This window comes from Tupaia chinensis, unplaced genomic scaffold (assembly GCF_000334495.1).
Source record: "Tupaia chinensis unplaced genomic scaffold, TupChi_1.0 Scaffold139431_1, whole genome shotgun sequence".
NCBI lineage: Eukaryota > Metazoa > Chordata > Mammalia > Scandentia > Tupaiidae > Tupaia > Tupaia belangeri.
Window position 1 is genome coordinate 1,708,881 of NW_006199316.1, and position 14,214 is coordinate 1,723,094.

Genomic DNA, 14,214 nt, shown 5'->3' on the forward strand with positions numbered 1-14,214 from the left:
TCTCCCGGGTGTCCCAGCCATTGCTCGGCCTCAGTTTCCTTCTCCAGCCTTTCAAGCTTCCACCTTTCTATATTTCCTTGGGAAACTGCAGTCAGCTTATTATATAACCTTGGAAAACTGTCATCATGAAACGCTGGAGTTGGAAGAGACTTTCTCTCTCATCTCTTCCACATGTCTCCTGGTATGGGTGAGAAAATAAAAGTCTAGGCAGGGAATGGACTGGCCCATTCTTACAGGGAGCTGCTGGGAAACCAGGATTCAAATGCAGGACTTGCCACTTCTCCGTGAGAACCAGGGAGAGTCATTTCAGCTCTCAAGTTGCATACTGTCTGACGCAGAGGTAAACAATCGAGAATCTCTATTTGTCTTAGCTGCCTCAAAAACTAGCTTCAAGGGAACCAGCAGTTAGCGTAATGGCTATGTTGCTGGACTCCCATGCGGTTCATGTCCCGGACCCGGTGGTTTAAACTCACACCGGGCGCGTGTGCGTGCGTGCCCAAGATCCAAAGAGGAGAATGGAGGAGAAGGGATTGTGATGTGGCCATCCCCTCTGGGGGGTGATTTCTCACTTTCTGTCTCTCTGTGTCTGTCTGGCGAGCGCACACGCCCTATAGCGAAAACCTCTCAAAGAAAAAAAAAAAAGAAAAAAAACTAGCTTCAATATCATTTGAGTAGGGCTTACTTGTGTGCCCTTTCTGTAAACCTTTCTGAATTGGCTCATTTGATGGAATTATATTTAGTTATAAATCACATGCGTGTGCCATCACTGTTAGTTAATTTTGGCAAGCATAATAGACATTTGATACAAGGTTTCATGGAGAAAAATTCATATTTCAAATAGCCTTCTGAACAATTCTGAATCTCTTGGTTAACATTTTGTCAGATCTGATGAGATGACCGCACTAATCTCATAGGAGGCTGAGGAATCTATGCTGGGAGTAGGAGAAGTATCAGCACCGCCGTGCTCTCATTCGCTCTTACTTACATTGTTGCTATTATCTCCTATTTGTAGTCAATTTGCAGGAATCTTATTTTTTTAAGGATTGTTTATTTAATTTTATTTATTATTATTATTTTTAAAATTTGACCAGTGAGAAACTCAGAGAGAGAGAGAGAGGAGAAAAGTGAGAAAGCAAGTCACCATGTCCAGGACTCCCATGGTTGGCCATGTGGGACTCCAGTGCCTTAACCACTCCACTACCTGGAGGCCCCTGCACAAATCTTAAGCTACTTAACCAGTTTATGAGTCTAGGTGACTCTGGATTTTATACACACACACACACACACACACACACACACACACGGTGTAATACACTAAAATAAACCAGTGGGGGTGCACTGTCCCTTCTTCTAAGGAGTGAATCCTGACCTCCATGGTTCCTGGGGTGCTAGTCTAGACACATAGCTAAGTAACACAGGACCCAAAGATGAAAATCAGTGAAAATACGATACTACATAAAAATGAAACATTTTTGCTTTCTCATTTTTTTGAAGATAAAAGCAAATATAGATACAAGTTTAATATTTCCTTCACATTCTTCACGAGCCACCTCAGTACCCACCTCGGTTCCAGCACGCTGACACGAGCTAGACTGGGACATACATGATGATTTCTCGTTATGAAAACAGAACAGAACACAGAACTGACATGCTATGTAGTGTCCTATTCAAAAGCCAACATCTCGTCGTGCTTCATTCTTTATAACTTATTCCAAAGCTCTTCCTAGTTTACTAGGTAGGTTTCCCAATGGCCTGAGGGCCAAGCCAGTATAACTTAGTCATCACTGAACTTTGAATGTCCCTAAATTATGACAGGGCAGTGAGGTGGACCAGGTCTCCTGCGTCACCTACAATCCAAGATCTCCCACTATCCAAACTTTCTCTTTGTCATTGTCTTTTGTCTTGTTTTTTTAACACGTCATCGGTAAGAACAGCACCTACTGTTTGCGCCTCATCTGTGCCCTGTGGGTGCCTTCTACAGCACCCACAGTCTCCTGAGAGCATCCAACCCTTATCGTGGCATAAACGACCCTTCTGCATCTGGCACCTGCCCCGTTCTTCGGGCTCATGCCCTGTCTATCTGCTCCTACCCCTATGTTCCAGCCATGTGGAATGTCTCTCCTCCCTGCCTTGGCATACATTTCCGTACCTCCCCGCCCCTGTCTGCTATTCTAGCTGCTTCAACTGTCTTTCCTCCTTGTCTTACTAATCTCTCCCTAAGGCCTGCTTCAGCAGGGAAACTCTCCTGATTTCCCCAGTGTAAAGACATTACTCCCTGTTTTTATTTTTGTTGTTGTTGTTTGTTTGTTTGTTCTAAGAGATATTTTTTTCTATAGGGTGCAAGTGCTCACCAGAGAGACAGAAAGTGAGAAATCACCGCCCCCCCCCCAGCCCCGAGGGGGGATAGCCATGCCACATTCCCTTCTCCTCCATTCTCCTCTCAGTATCCTGGGCATGCACACACACGTGCCCGATATAAGTTTGAAACTACTGGGTCTGGGATTCGAACTGTGGTCAGTCATGTGGGAGTCCAGCAAGGTAACTATTACACCATCTGCTGGTTCCTCTCCCTGTTTTAGCATACAAAGCACAAGGTGCTATCCCAGCAAAGCTTGCATTAGTTCACAGATCTTCTCTTCTCTTCCAGGCTGTGAGCTCTTTGGGGGTGATAACCATGTCCTTCTAACCTCTATTAGTCCAGTGTGTGGCATAGGAGGAGGCCACTAGTGTGCACTCGCTAACTGTGAGAAATAAATGAATACCATATAAACCAATGAACGAAGATGATGAGAAAAACAAAACATGAATGCAGTTATTTCAGAGAGATCAAAGTTAAAAGATAGATGTATCAGTTGCAGCAACCCTTCAGGCTAAGACTCTTTTCCTCCCAGTCCTCATAGTGACACTAAAACCTATATGAACACTGATGCTCCAGCTGGTATTAACACTGTTGCTATCATGGTGATAGCCACTAGTACTTACTGACTACTCACTGCTCTGTCCCTGAACTGTGGCATCTCATTTCGTCCTCACAACATCCCCACGAAGTACAGGTTATTATCCATGTATGACAGAGGAGGGAAATGAAGGTACAGAGAGATTAAGAGACGTGCTTAAGGTCACATGTGGGAGTCCAGCAAGGTAACTATTACACCATCTGCTGGTTCCTCTCCCTGTTTTAGCATACAAAGCACAAGGTGCTATCCCAGCAAAGCTTGCATTAGTTCACAGATCTTCTCTTCTCTTCCAGGCTGTGAGCTCTTTGGGGGTGATAACCATGTCCTTCTAACCTCTATTAGTCCAGTGTGTGGCATAGGAGGAGGCCACTAGTGTGCACTCGCTAACTGTGAGAAATAAATGAATACCATATAAACCAATGAACGAAGATGATGAGAAAAACAAAACATGAATGCAGTTATTTCAGAGAGATCAAAGTTAAAAGATAGATGTATCAGTTGCAGCAACCCTTCAGGCTAAGACTCTTTTCCTCCCAGTCCTCATAGTGACACTAAAACCTATATGAACACTGATGCTCCAGCTGGTATTAACACTGTTGCTATCATGGTGATAGCCACTAGTACTTACTGACTACTCACTGCTCTGTCCCTGAACTGTGGCATCTCATTTCGTCCTCACAACATCCCCACGAAGTACAGGTTATTATCCATGTATGACAGAGGAGGGAAATGAAGGTACAGAGAGATTAAGAGACGTGCTTAAGGTCACACAGCTAGCTGACAATAAGTGTGGGAGTCAGACCTGTGCTGGAGGCCAGCGCTCTTCAGCACTAAGCCTGCATGTTCATCTTTTGTTATGATGCATGGAATCAGAGAGAAAGCTGGAGCTGGCTGGGATAAAGGGTTGTGGCAGCACGACTGTGGGCGTTTCTGAACTGGAATGTTGAGCTGGAAACCTAAAGCACTTGGTAAAGAAGAACAGAGGAAGCACGTGGGCTCTCAGGCTAGTCAGGCTCTGCACTTATCAGCCCTGTGAGCCTGGTCAAGTCATTCATCTTATCCGTGTCTCAATTGTCACAGCTGTAAAACATGGTGATGAGACCAGCAGATGGCATAATGATTACATCGCTGCATTACCACACGATCTACTCTCACCACACAATCTACTGTAGTTCCAGTCCCAGACACGGTTACTTAAATTCATGCCAGGCACACAAAACTGTGTTAATCAAAACTGCATGGTGCTGGCACAAAAACAGACAGGAGGACCAATGGAACAGAGTAGACACCCCAGAAACAAACGCCAAAATATATAGCCAACTGATCTTTGACAAAGGGTACCAGTCAATCCAATGGGAAAAGGCAAACCTCTTTAGCAAGTGGTGCTGGAAAAACTGGGTATCCACCTGCACAAACAGGAATTTGAAACCCTATCTGCCATCATTAACAAAAATGAACTCAAAGTAGATCAAAGATCTAAACCTAAGAATGCAAACTATAAAACTGCTGGTGGAAAACACTGGGGAAACTCTGGGAGACATTGGGGTAGGCAAAGACTTCTTAAGCAAGACTCCAAAGCACAGGCAATAATCCCCCAAATAGACAAGGGGGATTACATCAGATTAAGAAGTTTCTGCACAGCAAAGGACACCGTAATTAGTGTGAATCGACAACCCTCGGAATGGGAGAGAATTTTTGTTAATGGTGCCTCAGATGAGGGGCTGATAACCAGAATACACAGGGAACTCAAGTGGCTTATCCAAAAGAAAATGATTAACCCAATTAAAAAATGTGAAAAGGAGCTGAATAAACAACTTTCTTATGAAGATATACGAACAGTCAAAAAGCAGATGAAAAAATGTTCAACATCCCTCATCATAAGGAAAATGCAGATCAAAACCACAATGAGATATTACCTAACCCCAGTCAGAATGGTGAAGAGTTAAAAACAAAAAATGACAAGTGTTGGAGGGGATGTGGTGAAAGGGGAACACTCCTACACTGTTGGTGGGAATGTAAATTGGTTCAGCCACTGTGGAGAACAATGTGGAGGTTCCTCAAAGACCTTCAAATAGAACTACCATATAATCCAGCAATTCCACTCCTAGGTATCTGCCCAAAGGACAGGAGAGCACTCAGTCAGAAAAGCACTTGCACAGCTATATTTTTTGCAGCATTATTTATGATTGCTAAGACATGGAACCAACCCAAATATCTACGAACAAAGGAATGAACTGAAAAAGTGTGGCACATATACTCCATGGAATACTATTCAGCCATAAAAAACAACAAGGCCCTAGAAAGTGGACAAATAAGGAAGATCTGTTGGTGAGTGAATCAAGTCAGGCCATGAAAGAGAGACAGTGTATGTCTCTACTTAACATATATCAACTGTCCGTACTCTACGGTAGAGACAGAAAGTCTAGAGAACATAAAATCATTAAAAATGGTTATGGACACTAGTGACAAAATGGAAGGAAAGCATGGGAGGGAAAGAAAGGAAAAAATATCTAAGACATTTGTGGGACACAGACATGGTTTATTATCTGTTGAGAATGTGTACAGTATTCTCAACTGGACTGAACTGAGGTGTATATCATGCTGGGTAAACTCTCTTTAAAATCTAAATGATGGGGACCAGCAGTTAGTGTAATGGCTATGTCGCTGGACTCCCATGTAGTCGGCCATGGTTCACATCCCAGACCCGGTGGCTTAAAAACTCACACCAGACGCGTGTGTGTGCGTGCCCAAGATCCCAAGAGGAGAATGGAGGAAAAGGGATTGCAGCGTGGCCATCCCCCCAGGGGGGTGATTTCTCACTTTCCATCTCTCTGTCTCTATCTGTCTGGCGAGCACACACGCCCTATAGCAAAAAACAAAACAAAAACAAAAACAAAAAACCTCTCCTAAAATCGAAATGATGTACAGGGATTTTTAAAATCTAAAATCTAAATGATGTACAGGGATTTAATGTATAAATAATAATAATAAAGAAAAAAGTAAATAAAAAATTAAAAAATATGAAAAGCAAAAACAAAACCAAAAACTCATGCCAGGCGCGTGTGCATATGTGCCCAAAATCCCAAGAGGAGGGTGAAGGAGAAGGGACTGTGGCATGGCCATCCTCCCTGGGTGGTGGTTTCTCATTTTCTGTCTCTCTGTCTCTCTCTGTCTCTCCAGTGAGTGCATGCACCCATAGCAAAAGTCCCTCTTAAAACAAAACCAAACCACGGGTGGTAATTCCCTATGTCCTATGGTCTGAGATGTAAAGGTGTTACTACTGGACCTGTCCCATGGCCTAGTGGTTGAGGGAGCTGGATCCCACATGGCCAACCACATGGACTCATTTCTGAAATCAATAAAGGGATGAGCAAGTGGCCAACCCCTGGACCCGGAGGGCTTGAAAACCATGCATGGCTCCATGCTTGTGTGTAAATCCCACATCCCAATGGGAGGGAGAAATAGAGGAGAAGGGATTGCAGCATAGCCACGCCCCACTATGGTGCGTTTTCTTCCTCTCCCTCTCTCACTGTCTCTCTGTCTCCCTCTGGAGAGCTCACATGCCATTTGGCAATTTTTTTTTAAGTGTTACTACTTGTAAGTAATAAAACTTATAAAACATTTCAAATGGTGCCAGATGTGTAAAACATTCTCAGTAAATCTTAGGTATCATAACACCGTACGTAACACTGGGGTATGCTACATACCAGTCATCACAAATAAATGCAATACATTTTATCACATTTATCCACCCAACAACCTAGCGGGGTGGGAATCGGTAATGGCTCATTACAGAGGAGGAAATGGAGCCTCCCTCACCCAAGGTCACGTGTTCTTACCGCACAAGGACTTGAATCCAGGCCCTCCCCCTCTAAACCCTGAGCTGTTCTGCTTCCCCACAGCGTCCCGTGCTAATGCTTCCGTGATGGACAACTAGGAACAAGCCTAAGCTACAAGGCAAACAGAGATCGTAATTCGTTTTTGAAATCAATAAAGGGATGATCAAGTGGCAGGGGAGGAGTTGTTAGCTGCCCATCAGGATGACGGGAGAAGTTGCAGCTTGCATCCTGAATTGAATTCACCTCGTTGCTTCATCATCTTAAACATTCATTTCAATGTTGGGAGGGATTTTAAAAAAACCAATATGAATAATATATAATGGCTGACATTCTGGAAGAAGCAGGATCTTTACCTTCTTCCATCTTCCATCAGGTAATTTATCATTGTCTTTCTTTCCTTCTTCTTCTTCTTTTTTTTTTTTTATTTTAAACTGATGGGTTAGCCTGTCAGCTCAGCTTGTTCTGAAAACGCAGGAGTATAATTCAATAATAAATGCGCTCAGAGGCCGGCTGTCAGGAAGTCGGTGTTTATTTGAAGTCCATTAGACGATCTCTACTGCTCGGCTGGCGGAGGGCTCTCTGCCTGTCTGGGGCCTGGGGTGGAGGGAGGGGTGTGAGAGGGAGGGGTGTGAGCAAGCGCTCTCCTGTAACTCCTCTGCTACTGACATTGGGAGGCTGTGGGGCTGCGGGCTGACCATCAGTCTATCATATACGTGATTGTTCCTCCTTCCCTTTTGTAGTTTTTCCTGGTGCAAACTTGCTTTCAAAATTTCTGGACACTTTGTGTCTTTATGACATGTCTGAAAGAAATTCTGAAGCTTTTTGTGGCATTATATTGTTTCACTTATGTTTTTAGCCTGTTTTAAGTCCTGACTAAGATAAGATGCTCTAACATCACCTTCTGTTCCTGCCCCTGAGCCACCAGAAGGTGGTTCAGATCCCTCTGACCCTTCTACATCTTTCCTGCTCCCATACGCCCCCAGGCTCCTGCACTCCAAAGTTCCCAGGACTGCCCTGATTTGAAGTGTTAGAGGATGTCTCTTGACTTCTGATTTGGAAAATAGTAACACTGTCACTCTCCTCTCTCCTGTTAAGATTCTCTGCACCCTCTGATTATCCTGGAAAGGCATGCTATTGTTCGTGCTCATTCCTCAATCTCAAAGGCATTTTAAAATCCTGTTTGACTGAAACCGTGGTGAGCAGGACGTACCCAAGGTTACACACACACACACACACACACACACACACACACACACACACGTTTCATGCAATACACATTTTTTTCACATTGTGGCACTGATATTTTCCCTCCCTTTCTATCCCATTCCATTTAGATGCACTTCTAAAAAAAAAAGAAAAAGCGTTTCGACCCACTGAATTGATTTCAAGATGTACCGATTGGTGGCTGAGACCTGCAGTTTGATGACTACTGCTCTGATGGCCAACCTTCCTCACCGTATTTTTGTCTCAGGTCAAAAGTCATCTCCTGCCTGAAGTCTTCACTCATTCATTTGTCTGCTCATTCATTAATTTCCAAGTGAACACTTCCTGCTGCCTCCTCTGAGCCCGTGCTGTGCTGTGTGCTGGAGAAACGTCTGTGTCCGAGGTGGCTCCCGTGGCCCTGGTTCAGGGGGACAGACTTGCAACGGGAGTGATGTCTCTCCATAGAGACCTCAGCACTGTCTCGAATCTTTTCTGGCATGCGGCAGGGACTTCCTGACTCACTACTTCGTTCCAGCAGTCACTGTGCTTTGCTCTGGCCAACGCCTCTGCTAGGAACTAACGTTCAATGACAAATGAGACACGGGACCCCAAAGAGCCCCAGAGTAATGGGGTAGGTGCGTTATCTCCTTTATGCCTGCAGAGCCAGTGCTGGTCAGTGTTCACAAACCCGGCTTGGCTGTGCTCTCAGCCTGCCCTGTCTCTCTTCTGCAGGGGATCCGATTCCTCTATAGAATATGATCCTGTCTCTCAGGGTGGGCGCTCTGGTCATTCAGCCTTTCCTTCTCCATGTCCTCCGACGCCCGAGTCTTCTCTCTTTGGCATCTGTGTCTCCTGGCCCGAGTCTCGTAGCTCCCTGCCCATGCTCACCTACTTGCCTGAGGGAGCTGAGAACCTATGAGGCTCAGAGGGCTTGATGACACCACACTATTCCTCAGATCAGAGCTGTGTCCAGTGCGTTTGGAACCTACATGCGAGTAGCTCGGGGCTGCTTCTCTTGTTGGAACCTCTGCCCACGACTTGCTCACCTGGCCAGCATGGGCAGCCCACAGCTATTTGACAGACGATGCCTGCCCCACGTCCAGCCCTTCCAACCCACTTATCCTTCCCTGAGACCAGCGGGAAGCAGCTCTGCCAGATGTTCTTCCAGGAGATGGCTGCTGTCACTCTCACTTCCCAGCCATGTGGTCCGAGCTCTGCGTCTATATCCTGCTGTCTGTCCTTTGTCTGGATGATCCAGTTGAAGATCTGTCTTCCACCCACAGACCTCCATGGCTCCACCGCTCTCATTCACCAGCCTTCACTGAACTGTCTTCTGACTTCAGGGAGGGAGAGATGAAGCCCAGGGTTCCAGGCCAGGAGAGAAAGATGCCCTAGTCAGGTGAGGATGGTTGCCATACTCACCCTGTCTCCTCCTACTTCAGATCAGCTGGGGTGATCCACACCCGTCACTTCATGTGGAGTTGACGACAGCAGCAGACGGTCAGGTAAAGCTACTGGATTCATTGAACCTGGATTTGACATCTGTTCTGGGCCAGGCATGCGCTGGGCTCCAGGGACACAGAGGAATAGACAGGGCTCTGGGGAGAGAGGCCACCCTCCCTCAGTCATCTGACAACACTCCTGCCTCGTGTATGAGCCCGGGTCCCTGTGCTCCTCTGCAGGGCAGCTCAGCCCAACCCAGAGCCCCCTGTGCTCTGCCAGGGCCCTCGCAGCCTGGGAAGCTGCTGCCCTCAGGCTTCTCTGCTCCAGCACTCAGGCACCCGCTGGCGGCTGCTCAGGACAGGAGGCACCTGACCATCACCGCCACATGACTCCGGGCATCATCTGCTATTCTAGAAAACTCTTCCTTCCTTATCCCAGGTTGGGGCTCTGTGGAAATGGGTTCCAGGGGACCCTGGAGTGCTGAGGATGGCATGCTTGCTCCACAGTGAGAGGTGGTCCCGTCAGTTGTAGGTTCCACATTGCTCTCTGTCCATGGTCGCAGAGGCTGAGGTCCCAGCATGCATGTACTTGAGGTCCCCACACCTGACGGACCACGGAGTCTGCCACATGAAGGAGCGACACCTCTGAGCCCCGCCTGCCTTGCTGGTCTCAGAAATGCTGCTGGGATGCTGGGTGACAGCCTGCTTCCTGCAAGCTGTTAGGTGGGAGCCTGGCTGAAAACGATGCACAAGGTGGTGGAGCATATGGGGTGCAGGAGGGAGAGGGGCTTCATCTGTCGGGCCAGGCCTTGTTCGTGTTATCAACAGGCACCAAGTTGGGCCTGCCTGCCCATCAGAAGCTCTGCTCTGGACTAGTGCCACTAGACTCCTCTCTAACGAGGATCCCCCTGACAGCCGGCTGGAAGGAATGCTGTCTTTCCATCCCTCAACTCGTGATCCAACAGCCTAAACCTGGATCCTCTCTGGGTAGTCGCTGAGCTTTGCAGGAGGCCGATAACTCTCGAATTTTACTTCTGGGAACCAGCAGTTAGCGTAATGGCTATGTCGCTGGACTCCCACGTAGTCGACCGCGGTTCGTGCCCTGGACCCGGTGGCTTAAACTCACGCCGGGCGCGTGTGCGTGCGTGCCCAAGATCCCGAGAGGAGAATGGAGGAGAAGGGATTGCGGCGTGACCATCCCCCCTGGGGGGTGATTTCTCGCTTTCTGTCTCTATGTCTCTCTCTGTCTGTCTGGCGAGCGCACACGCCTTACAGTGAAAATCTCTCCAAAAAAAAAAAAAAAAAAAGAATTTTACTTCTGCCTGAGGAAGTGGAGTTGGAAGCTCTTTTTAACATCGTCATCGCTGTCCTCACCACCACCACCACCATCTTGTCATCAGTAATCAGGTTTGAGGGTAAGGGGTACTTAGTGTAGTTTTCCTTGCTATTTAATCCTCAAGGCAACCCTGCAATGTAGACGTATCACCCCAGTCTTACAGACGAGGAAGCTGGAGTGCAGACAAGTTACGGAGTTTTCCCCAGGGTCACACAGCTAGAGCATAGGTACAATGGTCTTCCCAGCCAGGTCTGTCAGGTGCCAAGGTTGGTGTCATTTTCACCATGACCTACTGCCACCCTGTAAGCCACCATTTACCAATCACCTAAGTCCTGGGCTAGGGCCTTTCTTTTAGTGGGTCCTTTCAACGGTTTTTGTGAAACAGTTACTGTGACTGCCAATGTATACCTGCAGGCACCTGCAGACAGGCAAACTGTGTCCCTGAGGCCACCACAGCCAGGGGAGGCAAATCCAGGATTGTGACTCTGAGCTCTCTCTGCTATGCTACACCACCACGTACAAGAAGAGAGCAACAATGTGCACTTGGCGATGACGTCACTTATCCCAGCCTTACGGACGAGCACCATTCTGCTCCTTAGCAGACCAAGGTAGTGGAGCACCATTCTGCTCCTTAGCAGACCAAGGTAGTAGAGCACCATTCTGCTCCTTAGCAGACCAAGGCAGTGGAACACTGAGTGAGCAGTCTAACCAGAGAGGAACTCGCGACGCCCTGCTTCGGGGTTTCTGGTCACTTGGGCTGAATCTGGGTGGGAATCCTCAGGACAGATAGTGGTTTCTTTTGAATCCAGGCCAGTGGGGAGCAGGGACATAAAGACGCAGGCTAATGTTAGGTAAAAGGTATTTTACGGTAACATCTGGACGCTCCCGTCACTCATTCATTGGTAGAACAAGCACTCCATCCCACGCCCTGCCCTAAGTATTACAGGTTTAGAGAGATGAATATTTCCTGCTTTCAGAGTGTATGGTATCTATCTATTCATTTTAGATTTTTGTCACAAAGCATGTGCACTCGCTGGAGATAGACAGACAGAGACAGAGAAAGCAAAGTGAGAGATCTCTCCCAGGGGAGTGGCCAACCCTTTCTCCTCTCAAGATTTTGGGGCACTCATACACATGTGCTCAGCGTGATTTTCAGGTTGCCAGATCCAGGACCTTGGTTAGCCATCTGGGAGTTAGAACCTTAACCACCATGCCACCTGCTGGCCCCCAAAGTATATGCAATTTAACTGAGGGTGACAGATGTTTAACAATGAGCTGAGAAGTGATTTCTACTCCTGCTTCTGCTGCTAATCTGTACTGTGATTTTGGGGAAGTGATTTAACAACCTCTCTTGGCTCTGGATCCTCAGTATAAAATTAAGAAAAATAGCCTGGGTATCCGCCCTCCTTTCCATTCCACCCTCCTTTTCCCCTTCTGTTTCGTCTTTCTTCAAGGTAATTTATATGCACCTATTCCTTGAGTATCTACTAAGTGCTCAAACAGCAAGCAGCAGTCTCTCCTGGAGGGTCAATTAGAGGGGTGGATGGATGTTTCCATGATTCACTCCCCAGGAGTGGGTCTGAAGCCCACTGGGCTGATTCCAAGGCCTATATCTCCCTACTGTGTTTCCCCAGCACAGGTTTTCAGATTCCACACTTGCTGGGCTCCTTGGAGCAAGTCAGATCTGCTGGGCAACAGTAGCAGGCTCAGTAAGTGGCACTGACCAGGCTGGCACGGTGCAGGCACCCCCCTAAGCAGAAGCGCCACAGAAGGTTCTGAACAGATCCCTAATCGGATCCCATAAAGGGCCTAGACAAGAAAGGTTGAGTAGGTAGCATTTGCCTTGGTAGGAATATCATGTATGTCTCCAGCTGATCGAAAGCTCTCACACCCTGGCACGGACAGAAGCTACCTACCCGGAAAACGAAGCGTTTCAGGCCAAGATAAAAGAGCAGGTTTTCCTTCCTCTGTTTCGCTCATGCCACGTGACTACTCAGGTGACTTTGGGAAAATCATCCGGCTCTCAGGTTCCCGGCGGGGTGAGCTGAACAGTGTGTACTACGACATGCCTTCGCCTCTGAAAAGCTTCAAGTTTTAGCTACTCTCTCATGTTCCGCCCTCCTGCTGGGCTTGAGGGGCCTTTCCCAACTTGTCACTGGGAAACGTGAGGCTGGGCTGATGTGGATGAAGCAGGGGCTCTGGAGTCGGGGCGGCCTTTGTGTCTGCACCCTGGCTCAGCATGCCCCAGCTCTGAGGCCCTCTGTGTTTTCCTGGGTTACATTCTGGGGCCCATGACGGTACTTCACAGGGAGGGCGTCCGTGGTTCCTTCCTCAGCTCCTGCTCCCCTGGCTTATACTTCCTCCCTGAGCAAGCTTCTGTGTGCTCATGGTTTCATCCTGTTTGCTGGTGACTGCCAAACCAAGAGCTCTCAGCCTAACCTCTGTGTGAGCTCAGAACAACTTGAACTACACATAGACTTTTCCCTTGGGTGTCCAATCACCGTGCTCAGTGTGCTCCCAACCCTGCTCTCCCAGGCCCTCTTCCTGGCCAAAAGCACCACCACCCACACAAGCAAGCAGGCAGGCAGGATGGGGACTCCTCATGCAGCATCCCTCAGACCCAATCCCTGGTCAAGTCCTGCTGATTTTCCCTTGAAGTAGAACAGGAAGATGTCCCTACCCCATTGTCCCCTTAGGGTACGGACTCTCTGGTACAGAAGTCATGAACAGAGAGGACACACAGTCAGGGACTGCTGCACTAACACACTGATTCTAGAGAGGGCGCCACATGTAAGAGGGAAGACATTCGGGAGGACTCATAATCCCTCCTCTCTGGATGCCTGGTCCTGGCTTACTGCCCTGCTCTGGGGAGCAGAGATCAGAGAGCTATCCCTGGGGGCTCCTGTACCCCTGTGTGCCTCTGGGTCTTTGGACACACTCGCCCTCTTCTCCCTTGCCTGGTTAATTCTTTCTTAGCCTTCAGACTTAGTTTTTAACTCTTGACCTTCCCTATCCAGAAGTACCTCCTCTACTCTGGGGCACCTGGGAGCATAGTTCTGTTCTATCACACTGTTACTGTCCCTTCTTTGTCCCCCAACAGACTGCGAGTGACCACCTGGCAGGGAATGTGTTCTACCTAGCCCAGTGATGCCAGCAGAGGACCTGGCACAGAGTGGACCTCAGTAGCAAACTGTCTGGTGGATGAAGGACCGGCAGAGAAAGAACATGTGGGTACATGGCCAGTGAATACCGCCGTGCCCCCTCCCCCCTTGAGCCTCACGGAGTCTCTGAGGGTCTGAGGGTGAGCAGTGTCAAAGCCTTTCAGCTCGCCAGGAGACTGCGGGAGCAGTAAGAGCTGACTGCAAAGTGGGTATTGATCCACGATTCCCCCCAGACCTTTGATTTCTCTCTCTTTCCATCTATCACCCTGCAGGAGC

At 47.9% G+C, this 14,214-nt stretch overlaps 1 protein-coding gene across 1 annotated transcript in view; it reads right to left on the reverse strand.

Moving 5' to 3' along the window:
• TENM4 (teneurin transmembrane protein 4) overlaps window positions 1–14,214 on the reverse strand; it is a 665,800-nt gene that overhangs the window by 91,925 nt on the left and 559,661 nt on the right.